At 42.0% G+C, this 20,105-nt stretch overlaps 1 protein-coding gene and 1 pseudogene across 1 annotated transcript in view; one reads left to right on the top strand and one right to left on the bottom strand.

Annotated features, from left to right (window-relative positions):
- LOC145401055 (guanine nucleotide exchange factor DBS-like) overlaps nucleotides 1–20,105 on the top strand; it is a 1,269,176-nt gene that overhangs the window by 1,003,385 nt on the left and 245,686 nt on the right. The window lies entirely within an intron of this gene.
- On the bottom strand, nucleotides 19,904–20,022 carry LOC145401163 (5S ribosomal RNA; annotated as a pseudogene).

Raw genomic sequence — 20,105 nt, 5'->3', positions numbered from 1 at the left:
TGCTTTTATTTAAAATGTCTTCTTTAAACTGTCTTTGGGTTTCTCTCCTTATTCTTGTATAATCCTTTCTTGCATGTTTATAGTTGTTATATGCCCTCTCACTATTGTGTGTTCTGTATGTATTCCACAAGTCTTTTTTTCTTTTGATTTTTTATATTCTGTATTAAACCATTTCTTTATTTTCATTTCTGCTTCTTTGTGCTGTGGGATGTAATTTTGGACTTCTGTTTCATAATGTTCATAGAATTTTCTATATATAACTTTTAAATCTTGTCCTCTAAGCTCTTTTTCCCAGTCTATTTCTGAGAAATACTTCTTTATGTTATGTTAGTTTCCTTTTTTGTAGTTTAGGCTCTTTTTGTAATTTTCATTACTGATAACTATGTCATATGCAATCCTGAAGTTGCAGTTTAACACTGCATGGTTGCTTTGGCCGAATGGAGGGGGATACAGTATATTGTTAATATCATTTTCTTGCCTAGTAAATATAAGATAGTACTGATGGATCATCAAGTCTCATTTTCTTGTGTTTTCCTTTACATGTTGTGTTAGGAAGAGCTCTTGCATAATATCCTGGAGCTTTTTGGTCCAGCAGCTTTTTTTTTTTTTTTTTTTTCTTTCATACAGTATTCCAATTTATATTTGTATTGAAATCTCCAGTTAATATAATTCTTTCAGTTTTCTCTTCCATTCTATGTAGTAGTGCTCTTAAACTCTGAATTGTACTCTCTGTCAGGTCTTCATTTTCGCTTCTTTCCCAAGTGTTTGTTCTGGGAGGCGTGTATAAATTTGCCACAGTTAGTTTCTCTTTAGATGTATTAATCACTACTGCGATCATTTCTTCTTGTGAGGGTATATCAAGTTGTATTTCTTTGACTTGTAGATTTTTCTGTGTTAATATTATAATTCTTCCTCCAATTTTTTAATTCCTGTCTCTTCTCCACATGTTGTATTCCTCTAAGTTTAGGGCATTGTGTGATATCCATGGGGTTAATTTTGTTTCAGTTAAGGAAATAAAATGTGGTTCCATTTCTTTGATGTAATCTTTCATCTCTTATAATTTAGATACCATTTCATCTACATTTGAGTACATCAGCTTAATCATCTTGTGTACATACTTGTCATAACCTGAGTTTACTACCTTCCTCCTTTTTAGTCCATTCTGGTTATGTACCTCTTTCATACCTGCAATCCAATTACTTTGTTAGAAAATGTACTCTTCTCTTCCTCTAATCTTCCCTTGTGCTTTGTTTTGCCTCTGTCCTCTTCTCTTTTAATAATGCCAGTTCCTCTTGAGTTAGGCATCATTTTATCCATGTGTTATTAAATTCTTTTTTTTCCATAAGTTTGCTTGCATTTTTTAGTATCTCCTCCGCAGTGTTCACATTTTGGAAGGTTACTTCTAGGGACCTTGACCTATTTCTCTTATATTTCCCTAGCCTTTTGTGTTCCTCTGTGTCTTTATGAGAGATTTCCTCTGATACTTCCTTCAATGTGCTCATATTTGCCATCTCCATTTTGTCTCTGGAAATTTTGTTTTTTATTTCTTCCTCATCTATACCAGTGATTACTGTAGATTTGTTGGTATCTGCTGAATCTTTGACCAGTTTTCACTTGTCTTGGATTACTCTTTTCACTTCCTTTTTAATGCTTTTTTCTTTGACTTTTGTTTCTAAGTCTTTCTTTACTTTCACCATTTCAGCATATGTAGTTTCCACATCATGTTTGTAACTTTGCATCACATCATTCACCTGGGACATTTTCTCTTCAAAATCACTGCTTTAATCTGTCAGAGTGCTTGTTTGCATGATTGACAGCTCTGCTTGCCATTTCACTAATCTTCCTTGTAAGTGAACCCTCCGCAGGTGACAGCTCATTTATTGTTGTGTCTTTCATGTTTACTTCCTTTACTAATTTTTCATTTTCCTTCTTCTGCATGTGCAATTGTTCCTTAGTTTCATCCGTTTCACACTGAAATGACTTCTCTAATCTGTTCACCCTCTCTACTAGTTTGTTGCATGTTTCCATTTCAACTAGTTCCTGGTAAGAATCATCATCCTGTTTTCTACCTTTATCCCTTTTCTTCACTCCTTCCATATTTGCTTTGCTAAAGATGGTGGTCATCATGTGATACTGAAAGAAGAAAATTCCACTTGAAAGTATGCATCCCTTGGCACATGCAGACAAAACAGCTAACGAGCTTGGTCAGTGCATTTCTGCTCTAATTGGCTGTATTCTGTTATTTGGATAACACTTTTGCTTGAACTTTCTCTTCTATATTAGTACACCTTTTAGTTTAACCTAGTACAGAGCTTGACTCATATAAAGATACTATTTAGGTGTGGCCAGTGCAGAGTGAGGTGGTATATATGTTGCCTCTCTGATGCCTCAACTGTGTGAGTGTGAGTGTCTCCTGGAGGGTGCATGACTTTCAATGTTCGGTAGAGAGGTGGACGGCCACTGTCACCAAACATGTACTCGTGGCTTGGTGTTCGATGGTGGTGGCAGACAGGCAAGAGTTAGCCCAGTGGCTGCGTGACATTCAACGTTTGGTAGAGAGGCGGACAGCTGCTGTCACCGAACATGTACTTGCAGCTTGTGGTCTGTGTTGCAATCTTAGTGGCAGTTGGGAAAGAGTTTGCCAGGTGTTCATGTAATACTGGACATTCAGTGGGAATGCATATGTACGTTTTGACATCACTTGCAGGTTACAGTTGTATTCCTCTGGTGCTGGAGGTTCATTGGGAGTGATTGGACGAGTGTGTGACTTCGACCATTCAGTATAGTGGCGGACAGACATTATAGCTCTGGTTGTGGGTTACAGACTACTTCCTGCTCACGGCTTGAGCCCAGCGGGCACAATAACAAATGTTTGGACATGTCGGCTGGTCAGCCGAGTTCTTAGGCACTTTTATGTCTGGATAATAGCAAGTAAATTTGGATAATGGTTTAATAGAGCCAAGGTCCAGTGTCCGGATACTGAGCATGTCTGGATAATGAGTGTCCGGATAAATGAGGGACGACTGAACAATGTCGTGAATTCGTGACAAGAGTTTGGTATGGCATGAGAGCAAAAAGTGAAGAATATGAGCAGTGGAAGTGGGATTATTAAAGAATTTTTGTAAAGTTCATAAATTGGATAAAAGAAATAATGTGATTTGTGAAAGATGTGGATTAGAGAAGTCCATTGATAGCAGGATGAAAGAGAGTTTGCATAAATGTTGTAGTCATGTGGAGAGAGTGGATGTAGATAGGGTGGTGAAAGGGACACCTTAGATTGAATTAGTAGGTGGGAGCAGGCATGGTAAATAACAGGTGGAGAGATATGGTAAAGGAGTGTGTCAGAAAGTGAAGTATTTAAGCTAGTGATGGTAATGAACTGACAGGGGACTGAGTTGGATGAAGTATGTCTGGAGGAGCAAATGACGAGTTTTTAAATTCATTTCTAACTTGATCGTTGATTAATTGGCTATCTCGTAGGTATTGTAAAGTGCATCTGTAAATGAGTATGCACAAAAATTATGTGCAGATGGTTAGGCTTATGAGGTGGAGCAGGATTCTGGAATCTTGAATAATGTGAATGAGTCTGGCCCATTTTATTGAATGTCGTGTTGATAGTTCTCCCTCTTACTTGCTTGCTCTTTCCTTGTTTTCTTGACCCTACCTCACCCCATCCTTAGGTGGAAGAAAGATTAGATGATAATGGTGATGATGATAATTGAGTCAGTAGCATGTCTAGAAAGATTGTTAATTTTGGCTGCCATTTCTCTCCACCATTTTCACTTATTTATAAAGTAGTGGAAAGTAGAGTGACACAAGGAAGAAAAGTAGCTGGTGCAATGAAGGCCTTGATAAGAAACAGAGGATTGAATGTTGCAGCTGCATGAGGCTTACATGGAGGAGTGTTAGTGCCAACTTTAACATATGGATGTTAGACTATGGTGTGGCATGAAAAGTCAAGAGTAAGAGCAGTGGATGTGGGACTGCTGAGGAATGTATGTTGAGTACATAGGGTGGATAGGATACAAAATAATGTGATTCGTGAAAGATGTGGAGCGAGGAGATCGGTGGACATCAGAATCAAAGAGAGTGTACTGAGATGGTATGGTCATGTGGAAAGAATTGATAACAACAGAGTGGTGAAAAAGGTATATCTGAGCAAATTTGAAGAAGGGAGGAGGCGAGGTAGGCCAAGGAGAAGGTGGAGAGATATGGTGTGTGAGGAAGAGAGGTTTGGAAGTTGGTGATGCTAGGGAACTGACAAGAGATCGAGCTGGTTGGATGAATGTTGTGAGGAGAAGCGCATGATCAGGGATTTGGCACCCCATTTTTAATGTGGCAGCGTCCAGATTGACTCTATTGGATATGTTTATGTCAAGCTACAGAACGTGGTGAATGTTTGTGGTGTATCCGATAGAGTCAGGATTCCAGGGGCTTGAATGATGATTGAATGGAAGCATGGCCTATTGGGTTGGGCAGATTTGGGCTGTCTGGACATTGCTACTCCTCCACCCTGCCTTAGGGTGGGAAAGGAGGTCTGGATGACGATGGTGATGATGATGATGATGATGATGATGATATAAATGTTTTGCACATCATCTACAGTATATTAAAACAAAAAACACCCATTTTGCTTAAACTTTTGGTATGATGACATTTCCTGTGTGGCTTCAGGTATTCCACATACTTCCCAGACTGCCCTTTTTTTTTTTTTTCTTAATCGCTGTTTAACTGTTGTCTGGCATTTAGATATGTAGTAATTAAAATAATAATGGTTTCATTTTCCAGTATGGTTTATGCCTTTGTATGTATACCAATCACTTCATTTTGACAAATGAAAACTCATAATTACATAATTATCACTGTAGATAAACAACTTAAAGAAAGTTTTGTTTTATCAATAAATTGTTTTCAGTTTATTTCCCCATCAAGCTGATTCCCTGTTCTGATCAGATAAAGACGAGGACCAAAAAGCTGTCCATCCTTGCTCAACTACTCCCCTAAGAATGTTTAGCTGTCATATCTAGAAACAGTTTTATTGAATGGCATCTGTTATTTTCCAGGAATATGTTTATATTTTTTTAACAGAAGATGAACAGACGGAGGAAGAACATATAAACTATGTATAAAAAAAAAGTCCATACTTTGGGCTACAGGTGTCCTTCATTCACAGATGAATTTGTAACAATTTGACTTGAACTCCTGACAGTTAAAATTTTGGGGGAAGCTAATCTGGAGAAGCTTATCCCCAAGAGAAGCTTTTTGGAGAATAAGGGAATTTTTATAGGAAAAGTTCTGCAATATGGCAGTATCCCCAAGAGAAGCTTTTTGGAGAATAAAGGAATTTTGATAGAAGTTCTGCAATATGGCAGTGTGACAGTCAAATCATGAGTGCTGCCAGATGCCCATGTAGCATGGGGGAAGGCTTGGAGAGGTGGCACAATGGATGCAACTTCATCTGGGCATTTACAGTAAAAGTATATGTAAACTAATGCAAGGGAAGCAAACATTTCTTGTACTTATAAGGGAGTTAGTTCATTTGAGGGGCTGCTCGATGGAAGGGGTTCACAGACCACTGGCCGGAAAATGCGTTTTTGTTGGATAACACCATTTTCACCCATGCGCTATCATGTAGTCTTGGATGAGAACACCTTCAGCCATTGGAAGTATGATAGAAAGTCCATCAAAAATAGTATTATACATCATCCTAATGCTAGCTGCTTGCCATTCACCCAGGACTGGCTGCGAAGCATAAGGTTGCCTCATGCACCCAGCTATGGCGGTGATATGGGAGCGGAGGAGCACATCTTGGCAGTGAGTGCCTGTGTGTGTACGTGTGTGTGTGTTGGTCGTAGCCAATGAGAACATAGCCGGGTTGCGAGCCTCGCATACTGTTTGGCTGGCCGTATGTGGTGGTGTGTTTGGTGGGAGTTTTTGCTGCGTCATTTGTCAGTCCTTACTGTTGTGCTCTGTTTGTAGCACGCAAAAAGGAATTCTTGCTGTTTTACAGCTATCTTTTGCAGCTTTTATGGAATTTTGTGCATTACTACTGGGGCAGCTGTGTCCCGTCGTGCTGGTGATAGTGATGAAAGTGTTCTTGGTGTCACAGGAATTGGTGAAAACAGTGGTTTTGTGGTGAAGTCGTTCTATAGCAATAATGTTAAAAGACTTTGTGATACCTCTGAGGGAAATAGCTGCGTTAGTGATGATAGTGTTGATGACCCCGATTACAGCCTTAGTGGTGATACTGGAAGTGGTTCTAGTAATTGTAATAGTTTTGAGTTGATGGTGATAGTGTGCAGTGTAGATGATGGACATGGTGATGTTGGTGCAGGTGGAGCTGATAAATGCTGCTGGCTGTGGTTGTGTTGGTGGCAACGATGTGCAACAGGTCATCGTCAAAAATGTGTTCCCACTACCCACATAAAAAATGGGCCATGTTTGTGTAAGGCAGCCAGAAAAGCGGGGGAAGAATGTGGCCAAGCAGAAGCATAATACGGGGCAGGAATATGTTAATTACGACACAGACTTGTGGAAGCATGCAAAGTTAGTTCTCTGTGCCATGATGGGTGCTTTGAGAAGATGGGTAGAGAAACAAGAGACAAAATTTTTAACAGTTTTTGGGCAGTTGGCAATCACAGTGCCTAGAATGCCTACCTTCTAAGCCTGATTTGTGATGAGGCATTTAAGAGGACTTGCACACATGTGGAGGTGAACTTCAGGCCAGTCCACATTGTGTACATAAAAGTGGAGCACCAGGAGATCAAAGTGTGCTGCTCTGCCTTTGCATCCATCCAGGGGCTGGGCGAGAAGAAAATGGCCATTCTCCTGCAAAAGTGCCGTGAGTCATCCAATGGGACCACAGTGCCTGACAAACATGGACACAATCTCTCTCCACATGCCATCACTGGGTGTACCTTGGAGCTTGTGCATGAGTGCATGTAAGGTTTACCTGACACTGCGAGTCACTACACCCATGCCACAACGCCTCAAGGACATTACCTGGAGGCCTGCAACAGCATCACTGAGCTCTGTTTGAACTATTTGACTTGGATTAACCAGAACTGGAATGATCAGTACAGTGTGTTAGAGCTCTTCTATAGTACAGTGTTCATGTGAGAGTACAACAACCTCTTCCAGCCACCAAAGACAGATGTTTGTTCAACATGTGAGAAGCTTAATCAGGAGATCAAGAACTGCAAGAATGCCAGCTATGATGTTGCCGACATTCAAGACCAGCTGGCAGTACACAAGGTTGGTGCTCAAGTCCCTCGAGACATTGTGCATCAGGTTAAGCAGATGGCACTCTCCAGTGACTCAGTGAAAGTCAAGATAGTGGCTATAGGCCTGCAACAAGTGCTTACTTGCCCATGGCTGTGAGCTGGTGTGGCTTACTATAAGTGGAAGTTGTGGGTCTACAACTTCTGCATTTATAGGTCAACTAGGAGGAGGCCACTATGTTTGTGTGGGACGAGGTGACAGGGAGGCGTGGGTCAGAAGAGGTGGCCAGCAGTGTGATCAAGTGGTTTCAGATAAAGATTAACCAGCAACAGCAGAACTTCACCACTCTTCGTGTGTTCTTTGATAACTGTGGGGGCCAGAACAAACCATGACTGTGATTCTAATGGCCCTGCAGCAAGTGCATACCATGCATCTGTTTAGGGCTGAGTTCATCTTTATGAAGTCTGGCCACTCATTCCTGCCCTGTGACTGTATGTTTGGTGTGATTGAGAAGGAGGCCCACTCTGCTACATACATCTCTAGCACCAAGGTGTGCATGTGTGTTATAGCTTCCTCCATCAAAAGACAGTTCCCTGTTGTGGTCATGAAATGGGAGGACTTTTTGGATGTCAAAGCCCTGACCCCACATTACAAAATGTCAGGCAGTTGACTTCTCACAAGCCTGCCAGCTGGTGGCTGACATCACCTTTCAGGAGGGCTATTACATCATGAATGGCTACAATCTTGATGACACTCCAACCAACATCACCAAGGTGCGAGTGATGAAGGGAAGGACGAAGTATGCACGGGAGAGGTTTGACTTGTCCAATGTGGCACGGATGCCCAAGTACCCCACTGAGCACCTTTTGACACCACAGAAGTGCAACGACCTCAAAAGTCTCCTCAGCTTTCTTGTGTCAGAGGCCCGAATTTGGTTCAACAGTCTCCTTTACTGTCAGGAGGAGCTGAGGCAGGCAAAAGAGAGGCATCAACACGCTGAGTATGAGTCAGAGCCAGAGCATGAACCTGACAACAACGCTCTGGACCATGTGCCGGCTGTTTGTCGCACTGGTGTCATCAAGTATTAGTGTCAACCCTCCCTCCTCTCCACCTATGCCTTCATTGTTGACAACTATGGCTGACAGTGGACAACAGCGTTTGGATTGCCTCTGCTGAGAACTTCAAATACCAATCTCTGGTGTTTGGTGAGTGTACTAAGATTTTTTTTTTTCATCATTACTCTGAATAATAACAATGGTATTTTTTACTGCATTTCTGCTGTTGCATTATTCACCTTTACTTATAACAAGAGCAGTACATGCATACAGACATAGAGAGCAAGAAACAGACATAGGAAGCCCAAGAGACAGACAGACGTGAGAGAGGGAGTGGAAAGTTGGGAGTTGGATTAATTGTACTTTTTTTTTCTCTACCTGTATGGGCTTTTGGGGGGCCCTAGCACATTCATATTGTTTAATGGTACTTATTTTCATTCTAATCGATGGTGTTTTTTGCTTATATAGTGAAGTTTTGCCAGAAAATGGGTTGAAAGTTTAGCAGAATAATAATAATAAAATAAAAAAAATGAAAAATTGAGAAAGTTACTACATGACAGTATTGTGATACCAACTCTAACGTACGGAAGTGAAGCTTGGACGTTGTTGGAAGGACACAAGTCAAGAGTGAGAGCAGTGGAAATGAGTTATTTAAGAGGAGCCTGTGGAGTCACATGGAGAGACAGGCTGACGAATGAGGATATAAAGGAGCGTTGTGGTGTGGATGTGGATGTGATAGGAAGCGTTATGAGGAACACACTGAGGTGGTTTGGCCATGTGGAGAGGATGGAGAGTGAAAGACTGACGAAGAGAGTGTATGTGAGTGAGGTGGAGGGGGGAAGAGGGAGGGGGAGGCCGAGGATGAGATGGAGGGATGGGGTGGAGAGGTGTATGAGAGAGGGGGATGTGAGTTGGGAGCAGGGCAGTGAAATGGCGGGGGACAGGGCGACTTGGAGGCGATTTGTTTGTGGCCACCCCAAACGGGATTGAGACATCTGGCAATAGATAGATAGATAGAAATAAAAATTATTACCTGTCCCTGCCTCGGAGGGGCTTGGGTATGGGTACTGTTTTCACTTGGTTTGTCTGTCTGTGTGTTTGTTTGTGTGACTGGATGTTAAAAACTTTACAAGAAAAGTACTGGTGCGATTTCGACTAAAATTACAGGGATGATGGGCTATGACCTTATAATCATATGATTAAATTTTGGGCCAAATTGGGCCAAGGCCCAGGTTGTAGGCCCAAAAATGTTAAAAAAATGGGGATGGGGAAAATATTTTTTTAGCTATAACTCCTTTTGAATTTGCCATATTGACATGAAAGCAGAACATAAAGGTGCATCTTTCAAATCTGCATCCTATAACATACCTCATTACTTCAGGGAGTCACCCCCCAGTTAGCGGTAGGGGGGACAGTGTCGGGTAGGTCAGGCCTAAAATTTCAAATGGGCATAAAATCGTTAGTTTTCACCCAATTTATTCCAAATTTGATATGTCACATCTTTGACGAGATATCCTATTGTGTTTATATGTCAGTGTGTGCTTGGAAAAGTTTGAAAGGAGTGAGAGTGATTTTGATTGGTAATATGAATGGTAAAGTAGGGAATGTGAAGGTGGATGGAGTAGTTGGTGAGTGGGGTGTGCCTGCTGAGATAGATGAGAATGGCTGTGCTTTAGTGGACATTTGTGCCGGGAGGGGGTTGGTGATAGCCAACACCCTCATCAGGCACAAAATGATCCACAGGTATACATGGCGAGTGATGAGAAGGATGGGTGGTGAACTGAATGAAAGGAATGCAGTAATTGATTATGTGTGTGTGGATGAAAGGATCCGAATGTGTGTCATGGATGTAAGAGCATATAGAGGCTGGGGGAGTGGACTTTTTGACAACCACCTAGTAGTGGTCACAATCAAGGTCCAAGTAAAATGGAGAATTAGAAGAAGGGAAAGACAGGAGGAAGAAGTAGATGCAAGGAGAGTGGAGAGGTTACAAGAGGATGAGAAAAGGGCAGAATATAAGAGAGAAGTGGAGGAACGATTGGGTAAATATGAATTGGAGCAGATGGGGGACGTGGAAGGTGTGTGCAAGATATTCACAGAAGAAATATGTGCAGCATGTGATGTGATGTGTAGGATGAAGAGAAGATTAAAGGGGGTGCAAGGAACAGCATGGTGGAATGAAGAGGTGAGACAGGCTGTGGCAGAAAAGAAGATAGCATATAATGAATGGATGAGAAATAGGGGTGAGGAAGAAGTTGAGGGACGGAAGAGAGAGTTATATGTAGAAAGGAAGAGAGAGATGAAAAGATTAGTAAGAGAGAGTAAGAAGAAAGTGGATGAGGAATTTGGAAGGAATTTGAGTGTAAAGTGGAGGGACTGTAAGAAAATGCTCTGGAAAGAGGTAAAGAGAGTTAGACAGGGTGGCAGTGAAGATAGTAGGAGAGTGAAAGATGAAAATGGTAGATTACTAGTGGAGAAGGGAGAAGAAGTGAGCAGGTGGAGAGAATACTTTAAGGAATTGCTGAACATAGAGAATGAAAGTAATGCAAGTATAAGTGGCTGGGGAATGGCTGGGAGAAGGAGAAGTGTTAGAAAAAAGGAAGAAATCAGTAGGATGGATTGTGCAAGCATTGAAGAAAGTCAAAATGGGGAAAACCCCAGGAATTGATGGAGTGTGTGGTGAAATGCTGAAGCATGGGGGAGAGAGAGTAGTAGAATGGATGTGGAAGATGTGCAGATTGGCCTGGAAGGATGGTAGAGTCCCGGAGGATTGGAAGTCAGGTATAATTATTCCTGTGTACAAAGGGAAAGGGGAAAAAGAAGTGTGTGGTAATCATAGAGGCATTTGTCTTCTTAGTGTAATAGGAAAGTATATGGTAGGATACTTAATGACAGAGTTAGGAAAATAACAGAGGAAATAGTTGGAAATGAACAGTGAGATTTTAGGAAGGGAAGAGGTTGTGTAGATCAGGTATTCATTCTGAGATCTTTAGTGGAAAACTTTCTAGAGAAGGGAAAGAAATTGTATGTGGCCTTCAAGGATTTGGAGAAAGCATATGACAGGGTGGATAGACAAGGATTGTGGAAAGTATTAAGGATATATGGAGTAGATGGGAAGTTGTTGAATGATGTGAAGAGTATGTATGAAGGTGCTAAGGCTGCAGTGCATGTGGATAGTGAACTGAGTGAATTTTTCTCTTTCAGTGTTGGGTTGAAACGGGATGTGTCATGTCTCCATGGTTGTTCAGTCTGTACATGGCTAGGGTTATAAAAGAGTTACAAGGTAGGGCAGTGGATGATGGAGTGGCCCTATGAGAGAGGGCTTTGTTTGGAAACTCCCTGTACTGTTGTTTGCAGATGATACTGTGTTGTTATGTGAAGACAAAGGGGAGCTGCAAGGCTTGGTGGATGAGTTTGGGAGAGTGTGTAAGAATCCATCCATCCATCCATCATCCCGGGGTTAGGCAGTTGGTCCTGACATTTAAGATGAGAGTGACCAACCTCACTCATCCCTGAGTGGCATTATGTGAGCAGTAAACCCCAACCACCCCTTGGATATAAACCTTTACCGGCTCAATCCGATTGGAGCACAATAATTACCCACTAAACCACCAGGCGCCAAAATTTGGTTATATGGTTACCACCCAGCATAGTAAATAGTTTCCTGGTGTACAGGAAATCATTTGGCTTGTCACTCAGTGTAGAGTCATGCATGGGCAGAAGGATGAGGAAAGAATGAAGGAATGAAAGACATGTAGGCAGAAGGATGAGGAAAGAATGAAGGAATGAAAGACATGTAGGCAGAAGGATGAGGAAAGAATGAAGGAATGAAAGACAGAAAAGGGAGTGTAAAGTCACCCGTAGGCAGAAGGATGAGGAAAGAGTGAAGGAAAGAAAGATAGAAGAAGATGGAAGGAAAGAAGGATGGAGGAGAGGACAGGGCAGACACCCGAGAGCAGCACTACATTGAGTGAGTGGATGGTGAGCGCCCCCACCTACCACAAGTGTGTAAGAAACGGAATATAAAAGTGAATATAGGGAAGAGTAAAGTTATGGTCTTCGAGAGAAGTGAAGTCAGTGAATGTACAGTGAGGTTGGATGATGAGGAAATGGAAAATGTGAGTATGTTTAAGTACTTGGGTAGTGTGATGAGCAAGGATGGAAGTTTGGAGGGTGAAGTGCTTGAAAGGGTACAGCAGGGAAGAAAGGCTGCTGGTTCCTTGAAAGCAGTGATAAGAAACAGGGAAGTGAGCATGGAAGTGAAAAAGTTACTACATGACAGTATTGCGATACCAACTCTGACGTATGGAAGTGAAGCTTGGATGTTGTTGGAGGGACACAAGTCAAGAGTGAGAGCTGTGGAAATGAGTTATTTGAGAGGAGCATGTGGAGTCACATGGAGAGACAAATTGACAAATGAGGATGTGAAGGAGCGTTGTGGTGTGGATGTGATAGGAAGTGTTAGGAGAAACACAATGAGGTGGTTTGGCCATGAGGAGATGATGGAGAGTGAAAGTCTGATGAGAAGAGTGTATCTGAGTGAGGTGGAGGGGGGAGAGGGGGAGGGGAAGGCCAAGGAGGGATGGAGTGCAAAGGTAAATGAGAAACGGGGTGTGAGTTGGGAGCAGGTCAGTGAAATTGTGGGGGACAGGGTGACGTGGAGGCGATTTGTTGGTGGCCACCCCGTATGGGATTAAGGCATCTGGCAATAGACAGATAGATAGGACTAAAATTACAGCAGGGGACGGATTTGCTGTGCCTTAGCACCGCTTCTTGTTACTGTAATATGAATTTCATAGATATGGCCAGAATATTATTAGCCACACAATTTACACTCAGAAACCTTTCCTAGAAAAAGAAAATGAACATTTTACCATCAAAATTTGAAAAGTTAAGGTTGCGAGATTATTGCTGAGCTTTGAACCTGTTTTCTGGTATTTTATGATTTGGCATGAGAACACCTTACGTCATGTGACCCCTCATTTGTAATAGCTGAATTATTAATTAGTCAAATACTTTGTTCTGTATTTTGTCCAGTATTTCTAATACAGTCTTCCCAGAGTCACTCCAATACAGATACTGCAGGAATATTGTTACAGACTTTGTACAATAATCCAAATTTCTTTGAGGCAGTTTTACAAAGTGATCTAATGTGAGAGTTCCAACTGTTAGTATTGTTCAGTGAAACACAAAGAATTTTTATTCAGTTAGAGATAGGAATATTGGTTGCATTGAAGGTAATATAGGCATCAGGTAAAATCTTTCTGTTAGTAAACTGGATATATTTGGTTTTCCTAGCATTAAATGAGACAGTGTTATTTCATCTGCATTCAGTGATCTTAGACAAGTTTTAATTTATGGATATTGTCGTGCTGAGTTGGAAGTTGAAAATATCAGACTTTGTAAATGGTTGGTTAAGTGTAAAGGGACATGGAGCTTTGATTCATCTGGATTTGAGTGGGTGGGACCATTGGTGACATACAAGAGATCACCAGCATGATTGAGAAATAAGGCTGGCGCCAGAACCAATCCCTGTGGCACACCATCATCAGACAGCTGAATGGAAATTTGAACACACATCATCCACCCCCACTGTCATATTCCCAGCACTGAGACAAGGAAATCAATGGAACAAAAGATGACAGGGCACAGCAACTCTGCCAGAAGCCTCAGAAACATTGAGGACCACTGCAGTGGTCCCTACATGCAGGTCAACTGACTGATGGACCATATGAGCAACAAAGTTAAGTGTCAACAGTGGATCTTTCATAGCAAAAACTGTACCGTCTTTCACTAATTAAGTTGTTGGATTCAAGATGTTTAACAATGTGGATATTAATGACAGTCTCAAATACTTAACTAAGAATAGGTGTGATAGCTATAGATCAGGGATTAGAGGAACTACCTTTCTTTGGAATTGGATGGATGTAGGCTTCTTTTCAAGATTTAGGGAATGAACATTATATATGTACAGTATAGTCTGAATAATTTAGCTTGAACTGGAACAAGTTTTGGAGAACATTTTTTTAAAACTATTGGAGGAACATCATCTGACTCTTCAGTTTTGTTAAAAGATAAATTCTCTTGGATTGATTTTACATGTATTTAATGTCATCCTCATGATAATTTTTGCCAAAAAATGGTGGAATATTTGAATGCTATACAGTGCTCCTGACTTTTTTTCTATTCATTTTTTTTATAGTTTTCCATGTTCCAGATGACATTCTTTCCATTGTCTAGATAACTGTTAGAGAAATATGCTTTTTCCATTAACCCTTACTCTCCAGGAGCATCATATGATGCACACACTTTTCTCTATACAGTATACACTAGTTACTGCAGGAAGTTAGATACAGTATAAGGGAGGATCAGCCAGATTGATTGCCAGAAGGGACTGTAGGTATAAGCTATTTTGGCAGGAAAGTGTAGACGTACAGTATACGGTGGTGTGGGTGTATTGGTTGAGGAAAAATGGGTGGAATGTGTCATGAATGTAATGAAAGTGAATTAAAGGATTATAGTAGTGAAAATATTGTTCAGTAAGCTCATGATTTCATTTATATCGGCATATACTCAAGTGGCTGGCTTGGATGATGTAGAAAAGGATAGTCTGTGATGATGTGTTTGGTAAGTGGTATGGGGGATGATAAGATTGTAGTTTTGGGAGGGGTGTTAAATGGTCACGTGGGTGAAGCAGCTCAAGGATATGAAGGGGTACATGGGAGATGTGCATATGTTACGAGGAATGTGGAAGGGGAAAGGATACTCGAATTTGGGGAGACAGTGAACATGATTGTATGCAATGTGTATTTTAGGAAAGGAGGGAACAGGCTGATTACATGTGAGTCTGAGGGAAATAGTTTCCATATTTCCTGATCAGAAGGGCTGATAGGAGGTTGGTGAGGGATGTTAAAGTTGTAGTGGGTGCAGCAACACAAATTGCTGATATGTGATATGGTGCTCAAGGAGCAGGTGGTGAAGAAGAGGACCTATGCAATTAGGAAAAAAATATGGAAGTGTAAAAAACAAGCAGTAAGGGATGCCTTCTATAATGAGAAAAATAGAGTTGTGATTGAACAGGGAACTGTTGACAAAAGTGTCAGCAAACATTACAGGGCTTCCAAGTACAATCTCCTGAGATCTGCTGATTCAGTGTGTGAATGGACAAGGAGCCCATAAAGACATAAGCAGTATGGAGGTGTGATGAGGGTGTAGAAGTTGCAGTTAAGGTAGAAGGCTTTTCCGGGAATGGAATGGGGGTGGTAAGAGAGAGGAATACTTGGCTGCCAAGTGTAGGGCTAGAAAGAAATTATACAAGGCAAAATGTGAGCCTCACAGCTTTTACTGGATAACCTATAAATAGTGTTGAAAGGAAGAATAGGGTATTTAAGTTGGCAAATCAGATGAAGAGGGAAAACAGAGATATCATAGGTGAGCAGTGTGTGATGAATGATGAAGGAAAGGTAGTGGTGGACAGTGTTGACATTAAAGATGCCTGGAGAGGGCATTGTAACTAGCTGCTAAATGAGGAGTTTGACTTGTTCAGGGAAGATTTGGAGTCAGCAAATCCAATGTTTGGTCTTTAATTGATACTGCTACTGTGAGCAGGGAAATAAGCAAGATGCGGTTAGGGGCCAGAGAGGCCTACAGTCTGAAAGTGGCATCTAAGCTGCTAGGTGTCGGAATTAAGTCTGAATGGACAAGAAACATAGTGTCTCATTGATCACCTAAAAAGGTTTGTGTCCACCATGGCACTACCTCAGAGGGCTTGGCAAGATTCCCTTGAAGGTGTTTAAACTATATTGGATGTAATGCCAGTGAGACAACACCAAAAACATGTACAATGCAATGTAGTGGGAAACCAGAAGAGTCAGCACTACACACAGTATGGAACCACCTGCACAGTTCTTGACATCAGGGAACAGCATCACGAAAGAAGAGGTAAGTAGATACCCTTGGATGGTTGTCCATCCTCTGCAGTTGAAGACAGCGAAACAAACAAAAAATGGGAAAGAAAAGAATGCATTAGAGCATGTAAAATATTTGAAGTGCAGGTTCAGATGATAACGAAAATGAGAACCTGCCAAAGCAAAACCCAATAATGCAAAGAATCATGAATTACAGTGTACTAACAGTGTTTGGGAAAAGTGGAAGTGCCATATAGTGGCAAAGAAGGAAAAGCCTGCATATCTATTATCTATTGCCAGATGCCTTAATTCTGTAAAGGAAGGTCACAAATAAATCACCTCCATGTCGCCCAATCCCCCGCCATTTAACTGTCCTGCTCCCAGCTCACACACCCCTCTCTCATATGCCTCTCCACTCCATCCCTCCCTCTCCTCCCCCTCCCTCTCCTCCCCCTCCATCTCCTCCCCCTCCATCTCACTCACATACACTCTCTTCATTAGTCTCTCGCTCTCCATCCACTCCACATGGTCAAACCACCTCAGTGTATTTCTCCTAACGCTTTTTATCACATCCACATCCACACCACAACGCCCCTTCACTTCCTCATTTGTCAGTGTGTTTCTCCATGTAACTCCACATGCACCTCTCAAATAACTCATTTCCACCACTCTCACTCTCTGCTTGTGCCCTTCCGACAAGGTCCAAGCTTCACTTCCATACGTTGCAGTTGGCTTCACAGTACTGTCATGCAGTGACTATTTTTACCTCCATGCTTACTTCTCTGTTCCTTATCACTGCTTTCAAAGAACCAGCAACCTTTCTTCCTTGTTGTACCCTTTCAAGCACTTCATCCTCCAGACTTCCATCCTAACTCATCAGACTACCCAAGTACAGTACCCTCGCGTCCAGCACGCGTTAGTCCAGCACGATTTGAGTCCAGCACGGTGAGCAATTAATTAGTATTATTTAATACGATTTAATTACTGCAACACGAGTGTGTTAGCATAACACGCACAGAGCTCCGAGAAGTGGGCCAAATCCGCAGAGTTCACTCTAGCACGATCACCCCCGGTCCAACACGGCCATACTGGACATTCCCATGATGATGATAGCCAATGACAAACTTCTGATCAAGTAGCCTTCCCCGCCCGCTATCGTGACGTGATCGTGATGCCGCCCAATTAAAAACACTTCTGGCGTCACGTGATGTTTTGTTTACATTTCTCCCGCCACAGAGCCACTCAGTCGCATAATTGCATTGGAAGGTGCTTTTTTCTTGCTGCATTTTCTGCCCTTGTTACTGCATTTTACCCTGCTCACGATGCCTAGGAAGCCTTCTGAGAACCCCAAGAAGTGTCGGCACCTCCCTCAGGCCACCAAGCTAGAAAGCATCGAGAGGAAGAAGAAAGGGGAGAGGAAAGTTGACATTGCCAAGGCCTACGACATGAATGAAGCCAACGTGATCATAATAAAAAACTTAAGACAAGATCCAGGCAGCCGAAGGCTATCACACGGCACTTCATACCAGGTTTGTCGAGGATACGATGGTAAATCGGAACGGTAACGTGGTAAAATTGCCGACGATACCACGGGCATTTGGAATTCATCTGGATGGATTCCTGCCAAGCATACGACGGGGAAAACAGTGTGACCAAAACCCAGGCGACTCGACAGAGAATGTATCGTACTACGGCATTGAACATTTAGCCTGACACTGAATACATATTAATATTTTAGAATAAATATCAGTCGTTTTGAAACCCTTCTCATCGGCGTGCGTACCAGTTTATAAACAAAGTTGCTTCTCCTTATTCTCTACTGAGTCAGCGACAGCGATCACTTTCCACAGTCATGAGACAGGGCTCTGGCAACAGTGTGAGAAGCATGCACTTTGCCGAGGATTACAGAGCTAGGACAGGCAGAAGCAGGACCTTCCATGGCTGTGGACGACGATAGTGATTCTGAGTGTGATTTCGAAGGATTTATGAGGGAGGTTGAGGAGGAGCAACAGCCATTACCCACTAGTGACGCCAGCAGCCATCCTCCAGGGACCCAGTAGGACTAACTACAGCCTTGGATACCACCTTCCATTCCCAGCAAGCCCACCAACACTATCCTAAAAGGTTAGTTATCATTCATAGCACAGTACCATTTATTATAATTACAATAGTACCAATATATGTATAGGTATATGGTAGGTATTTAGGGTGACTTTTCCGAGGGTTGCTGACATAATTCATTTTTCCCCATAAGCTCTATTGTTAGTCCAACACGTTTTTGGTCCAACACGTGACTCATGCATGACAATATTACCGTGCTGGACGCGAGGGTACTGTATTTAAATGCATATAAATTTTGTATTTCCTCATCATCCAACATCACTGTACATCCAGTGACTTCAATTCTCTCGAAGACAGTAACTTTACTCTTCCCTACATTCACTTTTAGATTCCGTTTCTTACACTTCCAAACTCATTCACCAACTCTTGCACTTCCCCTCCATCTTCACTTAACAGTATATTACAATCTGCATAAAACAGTACCGGGAGTTTCCAAACGTCGTCTCTCTCATTAAAGCCACTTCAACATACACTTCCCTATCTTGTATTCATTCATTCATCATCTAATCCAGTGCTGCCCCATGAGGAGCATAGGAGCCCAGGGCTAGGCAAGTTGGTCCTGACATATAAGATGAGAGTGGCATTACATGAGCAATAAACTCCAACCACCCCTTGGATATAAACCTTTACCGGCTCAATCCGATTAGAGCGCCTTAATTACCCACTAAACCACCAAGTACCATAATTTGGTTAAATAGTTACCATCCAGTGTAGTAAATGGTTTCCTGGTGTACAGGAAACCCGTATTTCTTTTAAAGCCCTATCCATATACAGATTGAACAACCATGGAAACGTGACACATCCCTGTTTCAGTCCAACATTGAAATAGAAAAATTCACTTAATCCACTATCCACATACATTGCAAATTTAGTCCCCTCATATGTACCCTTCATGGCATTCAACAAACTTCCTATTTACTCCATATACAGGGTATTCCCAATATTTTCCACATTCCTTGTCTATCTACCCTGTCATATGCTTTCTCCAAATCCTTGAAGGCCGCATATAACTTCTTTCCCTGCTCTAGAAACTTTTCCACTGTAGACCTATGAATGAACATCTGAACTACGCAAATGCAGCTTGTTCCGTTTGTAAAACCTCCCTCTTCTTTGCCAGCTAATTCCTGTGTTATTTCCCTAACTCTGTCAGTAAGTACAGTACAATCCCAGTTAACCGGGCGGCTTGGGGAATTTACCTTCCCGGTTACAGATTTTTCCCGTAGTTCTAATATTCAAACCTATACAAAGGCAATCATTATCACAGCAGTAAATACAATTCAGGTACTCACCACTCACATCAGGGGGCACACCAAGAGATTCCACCTGAAATATTGCCTCGTAAACACACACCATGGTCATAATGCACGTACATGCCATGCCTTGCAGTACCGGTACTGCAAAATGCACAAGTCCATTCTGTTAACTACTGAATAATTTCTTGTATGTACTGTACTCATAAATGTGGAAAACTAAAGAAATCCATCCATCCATCCATTGCCAGACGCCATGTATCCCAAACGGGGTGGTCAAGGGCTTAGAGTTAATTGTTTTACAGGGAGGGGCACTAATCCTCCACCAACCCCACTTGACACGTAGGGATGCCAACAGCATCTGGTGTTCCCAGGCGGTCACCCATCCAAGTACTAACCAGACCCAACGTTGCTTAACTTCGCTGATCGGACGAGAAGCGGTGTACTCAACGTGGCATATTTATTGGTAAATTATCACGACACCTGTGCCCCCACATCAGCTTTGTTTACGGTCCTGGCCCCGACTGACTGCCACCATTCCGCCACTGTTT

The sequence above is a fragment of the Coenobita brevimanus genome, chromosome 54 (genome assembly GCF_032717465.1).
Source record: "Coenobita brevimanus isolate Jiangsu-jjx chromosome 54, ASM3271746v2, whole genome shotgun sequence".
Taxonomy (NCBI): domain Eukaryota; kingdom Metazoa; phylum Arthropoda; class Malacostraca; order Decapoda; family Coenobitidae; genus Coenobita; species Coenobita brevimanus.
This window is presented reverse-complemented; position numbering and strand designations above follow the sequence as displayed.